The sequence below is a fragment of the Triticum dicoccoides genome, chromosome 3B, assembly GCF_002162155.2.
Source record: "Triticum dicoccoides isolate Atlit2015 ecotype Zavitan chromosome 3B, WEW_v2.0, whole genome shotgun sequence".
NCBI lineage: Eukaryota > Viridiplantae > Streptophyta > Magnoliopsida > Poales > Poaceae > Triticum > Triticum dicoccoides.
The window spans coordinates 130024346-130031943 of NC_041385.1; positions in this window are offsets into that span (position 1 = coordinate 130024346).

The window sequence follows — 7598 nt, forward strand, 5'->3', positions numbered from 1 at the left end:
ATGACTATCTTGATTCTGTCATAAAATCGTCATGGATGTACATGCATGACAAAAAACATGACCTACTGTGACAAACACGTATCATCACGGAAGTGTATTTTTTTTGTAGTGGATGTTCATGTTCTTGGTGTACAAATTTTGTGATGTTTATGTTCTATGATGTCCAGATTTTGTGATATCCATGTTCTGTGATGTCCAGATTTTGGTTGCCCATAGGTAAAACTCAGCAAGAAGGCATGCTCCTCCGTCTTAGGATTTCATCATTCCACAATGCCACATATGCGTCATTGCATAGCGGAGGCCTGAGATTCTTATGTCCTTGATTGTTGAGATGTGGCCGGCGATTGAGAACCTAGAAGAGTCCAACAACAATATGTTGCGGAACGATGGCCAGGCATTTGTAGTCATTGGCGGTGAGGAGCATCGGTAATGGTTGGCTGTTGTTGCACTCGACACTGATGTTCAGGTGCATATGTAAGTATAATGCACACACATGATGAATCCATGTCCATATCATCAACATTATAAGTATTAGTGGACCGTATATGCATTTGCATGATTGAGCCATCTCAGCTAAGCAATGCAGCAAAAGTTCAGGTGCTCATTGTTAAGCCGCTTAGAGATTTGAGTATGAAAAGTAATTGATCGTAAACTACCCGCAGAATGTACGGCACCCGCAAGGAATATACTGGCCGTCTTGATGTTTGGTAGTAGTCCAGGGCGGCTGCGGTTTCAGTTGGTAGTAGGGGTGTTGTCAGTAATATATATAGTGCTGATTTTCTATTTTAAGATTTTCATGTGAATCTTGTTGCTGGTGAAGTGGTGATTATATATACTACTGATTTTCTTTTTTAAGATTTTCATGTGTTGTACTGTTTCCATGCAGATTGCATACAAGTGTTACTTGTTTGAATTTTTCTTATTGACACATGTGCCTCTATACAAACATTTGTTGTCTCTGTACACACACACCTTTGTACACACATATACCTCTGCACTCTATGTAGTTTGCATACGGCTATTACTAGAAGTAATATAAATCTGAGTTCTAGCAATTAATTGGGTCTATTTGGTCGAGACCGAATACCAAATACCGAATAGTGAAGAACCGAAAAGACCGAACGGTCATCAATTATGGAAGATCGAATTTTTGAAAGACCGAAAAGACCAGACCGAACAAACTGAAAAGACCGAATGCCCGGGCTGAAGCAAAAGCATACTTTGATTGGAGATTGCAAACTTCTCTACTAATATCATCAAGTTGTTTAGTTATAGCTTCCAGCACAACAGAGTGTTCCCTAAGTTCCTCGGTAAAATATTTATTGTGCTCAAATTGTGTAGTCATACATTCCTTAGTATTTTTCTCAATCTCAAGCAAAATATTGGGATAAGGAACATCATAATATTTTCTTTGAGGCATCATGACTATGCAAACAAGGGTGCGCACGAAAACGGATCTGACGATAAAACGGCGAACGAAAAAGATGGCGAATAAAACAGCAAATTTTTGTGAAGTGGGGGAGAGAAAAACGAGAGGCAAATGGTAAAGAATGTAAATTGCAAGGAGATGAGATTTGTGATTAGGAACCTGGTAAATGTTGATGATGTCTCCCCGACAATGGCGCTAGAAATTCCTTTTGATGCGGATTGAACTACGTCGGTATTTCCCCAAAGAGGAAGGGATGATGCAGCACAGCTACGGTAGGTATTTCCCTCGGTGATGAGACCAAGGTTATCGAACTAGTAGGAGAACCACGCAACACCACGTAAACAGCTCTTGCACACAAAGAGCAAATACTTGCAACCCAACGTAAGAGAGGGGTTGTCAATCCCTCACGGGTAAAAGGATAGGTAAAATTGTAGTAGATTGGATGAATAGATCTTGCAAGAACGCGAGATAAAATAAATAACAATAAATTGCAACAAGGTATTTTTGTGCTTTTGGATTAATAGATCTGAAAATAAAAGCAAATAAAAATAGATCGCGAAGGCAAATATAATAAAGAAGAGACCCGGGGCCCGTAGATTTCACTAGTGGCTTCTATCGAGAAAAATAGCATACGGTGGTAAACAAATTACTGTTGGGCAATTGATAGAACTTCAAATAATGACGACGATATCCAGGCAATGATCATTATATAGGCATCACGTCCAAGATTAGTAGACCGACTCCTGCCTGCATCTACTACTATTACTCCACACATCGATCGCTATCCAGCATGCATCTAGTGTATTAAGTTCATGGAGAAACGGAATAATGCAATAAGAACGATGACATGATGTAGAAAAGATCTATTTATGTAGAAATATACTCTTGTTATCCTTCATAGCAATGATACATACATGTCGGTTCCCCTTCTATCACTGGGATCAAGCACCGTAAGATCGAACCCATCACAAAGCACCTATTCCCATGGCAAAACATTTGATCTAGTTGGCCTAACTAAACCAAAGATTTGAAGAAGAAATATGAGGTTGATTATAAGTAATCATGCATATAAGAGATCAAAAGACTCAAATAACTTTCATGAATAAAAACATAGATCTGATCATAAACTCAAAGTTCATCGAATCCCAACAAACACAGCGCAAAAAGAGTTACATCAAAAAGATCTCCAAGAGACCATTATATTGAGAATCAAAAGAGAGAGAGGAAGCCATCTAGCTACTAACTACGGACCCGTAGGTCTACAATGAACTACTCACGCATCATCGGAGAGGCACTAATGAGGATGATGAACCCCTCCGTGATGGTGTCTAGATTGGATCTGGTGGTTCTGGAACTTAGCGGCTGGAATTGATTTCCGTCGACTCCCTTAGGGTTTCTGGAATATTGGGGTATTTATAGAGCAAAGAGGCAGTGCGGGAGGCCACCGAGGTGGGCATAACCCACCAGGGTGCGCCTGGGCCTCCTAGCGTGCCCAGGTGTGTTGTGCTCACCTTGGGCCCCCTCTTCGGTACTTCTTTGGCCCACTGGATGTCTTCTGGTCCAAAAAAATCTCCAAAAAGTTTTGCTGCGCTTGGACTCCGTTTGGTGCTGATATTCTACGAAGTAAAAAACAAGCAAAAAATAGCAATTGGCACTGGGCACTGCGTCAATAGGTTAGTCCCAAAAAATGATATAAAGTTGCTATAAAATTATTGTAGAACATCCAAGAATGATAATATAACAGCATGGAACAATCAAAAATTATCAACGTATCACCATGGCACCCTCACAAACGGCACCTTGTGGATGGTCGATCCTTGATCCTCTAGATGCTCCATCTTGGATCAATACTCCCACCACCTCCGCCTCACTACTGGATTCGATGATTTTGCCTGCTCCATGGCCGAGAGGAGCAACTCTATGTACTCCCACGTGACTCCCTTTGGGTGGATTGCTCTGTTTTAGATGTTTGGCCATCACCATCGCCACCAATTGCTGCTAGTTGTCAAACCAAGACTATATCTCCATCATCCTGTCTAGCTTCATAGGGTCGTCTTCTGCGATCGTCGTGTATTGGTTGTACTCCTCCATCGGTCTACTTCTCCACAACACCATCACTCGCTTGCAGTGGTTTTGGAATGGAAGAGGGGCGTTGGTTGTTTTGGATTGGAACGGGAGAGGAGCGATGGTGGTTTTGGAATGAAAGAGGAGAGGACTGGCGGTGGTCTTGGAAGTTTTTTTTGAGGTGGTGGTCTTAGAAGTTGGAATGCAAGAGGAGCCGCGGGCGGTGGTTGGGGATTAGATGAGAGTGGCAGCACGCTGTGAGTGGATCCCTCCTACTACCTCTGTGTTGGTTTACTAGCCCCATCGTGTTTTGGGTCAAAGTTTGACCATACTGTACTTGGCAAGCAAAATGTGAATGCAGTCATAAAAAATTATATCACTGGATTCATATTTAAATGTACTTTCCAATGATATTATTTTTTCAATGTATAACATATATTTTATTAGTTAAAATCTTGGTCAAAATATGACCCAAAATACAAGGGAGACTAGTAAACCAGGATGGAGGTAGTACTTACTAATTTAACCATCACTTAAGAAGTGCCCCCACATAAAATTGAGTACTTTGGTAGGAGTATTGTACATAGATGTTGATATTTTTTGATACAAATATGGTCAAACTTTGTTTAGATTGACTTTGACCAAATTTTATATGCAAAGTAAAAAAGAAACGGAGGGAGTATTGAAGAGCTTGATAGGGTTGTTATCCCTTGCATCATCATGTCATGTTTCACCAGCTTCCAAGATTCACAACCAACTCATAAGATTCTCATAATAAGTAGAACTAAGATGCCCAAGCATCTCAATGATTCACATATCAGAGCCAATATTAACTTTAAAACTAAAACAGAGTTATGTGAATGTGTACAAATAAAGAAAAAACTAGTTGGTGCTTCTTTCATAAAAGAGCACTCCCTAGAAAAGTATCAATGTATCCAGCTAACCATAAACCTAATTCATGTAAGCTATTTGATTCAAGGATTTGCTGCAACACTGAATCCAGTCCCGTGCATGTCAAACACCGGCAGATTAACATGTTCTGCAAAAGTGGGTCGCCAAGAACTTGAGGAACCATCTAAACATCTGTACTTTTCCAAACCACGTTTATCTTAGATAGTGGCACCTCGCACTCTCCATATACTCTAGTTCCATCTGAAGATTTGTGTAGTTCCACTAAAATGTAGTGGAATAACCATGTTTGCACAGATAATGAAAAAGCATGATAACCTCATTTTCTTGATGGGAAAAGATTGTGATACAATACATTTATTAAAAAAATACAACAATAGCACAGTATGCCATGCTGTGAGGGAGAGATGGGCCCTGCACCGCTTCGGCGGTAGCCCTGTGTCGTGGAACGATGATCTATGGGACCGTCAACGTACTAATTGCAGTTTGGTTGCGGGGATTCACGAGCACAAATAGAAGAATTAGTAGAAACACGCAAGGATTTACCTAGGTTCAGGCCGCTATGAAGTGTAAAACCCTACTCTTGCTTTGTGTATTGGATGTGTTTGTGCTCAAGTTACAAGGAGCGCGGCTTGGCGGCAAGGTGGGTGAGAAGTGCAGCTACACATGTAAATGAGCAAAGTGTCGACCTTTGTTAAGGTAGCCCCGGGCCTCCTTTATAGTTTAAGGGGTCACCAAAGTGGCTAAGACGGTAATTACATGTTGTAAATAGTGGCTATAGTTTCAAATACCTAACTCTGACAGAGTAGGACAAATGCATTAAATGCGTTGTTAGGTGTCAAGCTAGGGGGCGAATTCTGACAAGAAAGTTGTGCTCCATCTGGACCGTCATCCCAACTACCTTCTATTCTGCTGACACGCCATCGGGTGAGAGGTGGTAAAGTGGTTTCTTTAGGCGGTGAGCTGACACGTGCCCCGACAGGCCTCACCAAACTACCTGCTCGCTCGACACCTGTTGACACGCGACTGGGGTGTCACTGAGGTGGAACGGTGGACAAATAGCGGGGCTTCTTGGCACGGAGCTTGTCGGGTCTCGGCTTGCCGGTACGTAGCTTGCCAGCAATCTTCAGTCCCGGTCTTCTGTACTAACTTAGTACATCTCTATCACATGTCTTGAGGTCTTCCTCTCGGTCTTGACAACCAAGCTTTGTACATTGATCAGAGGTACTCTTCGGCAAGGCTTGCCGGCAGGAAGTCTACTACTGCCTCTGCACAAGTCAAGGGACTAAATTCCCATGGTCTTAGTACACCGATAGGAGCCCCGGGGCCTGGGCCACACACGCATGCCAGACATCGTTGGTCTAGGCCTGAACAGTGCACAAGAACACGTGGCGAAGAATAACCACCATAATCATCACTTTTACCGCACGCCCATGACGCGCATTAAATGCCGAACATGGGATAGGTGGAGAGAAACAGTAGTTTCAGGTCGTGGGTCGTGCGCCTGCAAAAGTGCAGCCACGTAGGACAGCGAAGAGCCAACCCCCGCTCCTTCCCCAATAAGAGTACTCCGTGAGGGCTGCTGCTCATTTGCTTCCTTCGCCTCCTCTCGTGGACTTAACACGGCAGATGCCCTAGCATGAGAACTCAGGTGTGGAGCCATCGCAAAATAGTTAGCTTGAGGGGGTTAAAATGGGACAAGGGACACAGAGACTTTACCCAGGTTCGGCCCCTCTCAATGAGGTAAAAGCCTACGTCCTGCTTTAGGTTATATTGCTTGGGTTTCGATGACCAGGGTGCAAATACGCTTGACCTAGTCCTCGACTTCTTCTTTCTTGTCCTAACCCGCCGCCGGGTCACCCCTTTATATACATAGGCTAGTGCCCGGCGGTATACAGAGTCTCGGCCGGCTCATACACAACGTGTCCGGCTCGGTGACGTAATTAAACCTTCCTTAACATACAAGTTAACATATGGCAGTTTATGCCCGCGGGCCTCAAGTCTCCTCCAGGTCTTGGGCCTTCAGTAAGCTTGCTTCATGAACTGCCATCTTCATCATCTCCTTGGGCCTTCTCATGATGAACCGCCAGTGGTATGACCCGGCCCCTTCTGGGCGGGTCATACCCAATAGTTATATCCCCAACATTAGGCCCTAGACTGATGTGAACTTGTTCATATCAATCTTCAATACTTGACTTAGAGAAATCCTTCATCGCCAATCTTTACGAAATCTTATAAGCCGCCATGATGCCAGCTCATAGAATTGTGCTAACCCTCCATGATGTCATCTGGGTTAATATCATATAAGGCCCAAATCTTAATATACCTTTACTTTTAATGAACTTCTCACAAATCAAGGCCTCTGTGCTGTCACATGATTATTTTTTCAGCCTTCTCGATTCCTGCGCATGCTATCCATTTACTGCCTTATAAATAGGGACAGGGTCCTTTTCTTTCCCCCCCCCCCTTGCCTCCTCGTCTTCGTCCGCTTCCTCTCAACACCTCAAGCGCCCGAGCTCCGCCGCCGCCGTCGACCTTCGTCTGCTGCACCACCTCTGGCTGCTGCATCAACCTAAGCGTACCAGAAACATCGCCGCGCACCTCCACTGTTCAACAGCCTCGGTAAGCTCCCCTCTTTACTCACCATAGATCTCCATTACGGTTTGCTCGAGTTCTTCGGAGTTCATCTACGTTCCTCTGTTCCTCCCTTTCTTTTGTAGTTTTTTATCTGAGTTTAGTACTCACATTGTGTGGCATCAGTTTAGCACTCATTTTTAATATTTGAACAACTCCCCTCCGTAAGAGAACTCATCTGAGTATGCGAACTGTTCTGCTGACGCCACTTAGGTTTAGAATTTTTCTTATTTATCTGAAGTGATGTAGATCCAAAATTATAGCACCAATCTGTGGAAACTGTTTGTCCAGCACTTAGCAATTTTTCACTCATATATCTGAAAACTGATATATATATATATATATATATATATATATATATATATATATATATATATATATAGGGTGGGTCTATTATGATAACACCCCTTAAGACCTTATTCTGATAAGACCTAGCGTTATTCTGCTAACAACTGGACACTCTCCCTCGCCCAGATCAAAACTATCCCAGCCCGACTAAATGAACTGCAGCTAAATCCCCACACCCCACTAATCCCACGCCCCCACCCACCCCCACCACTTC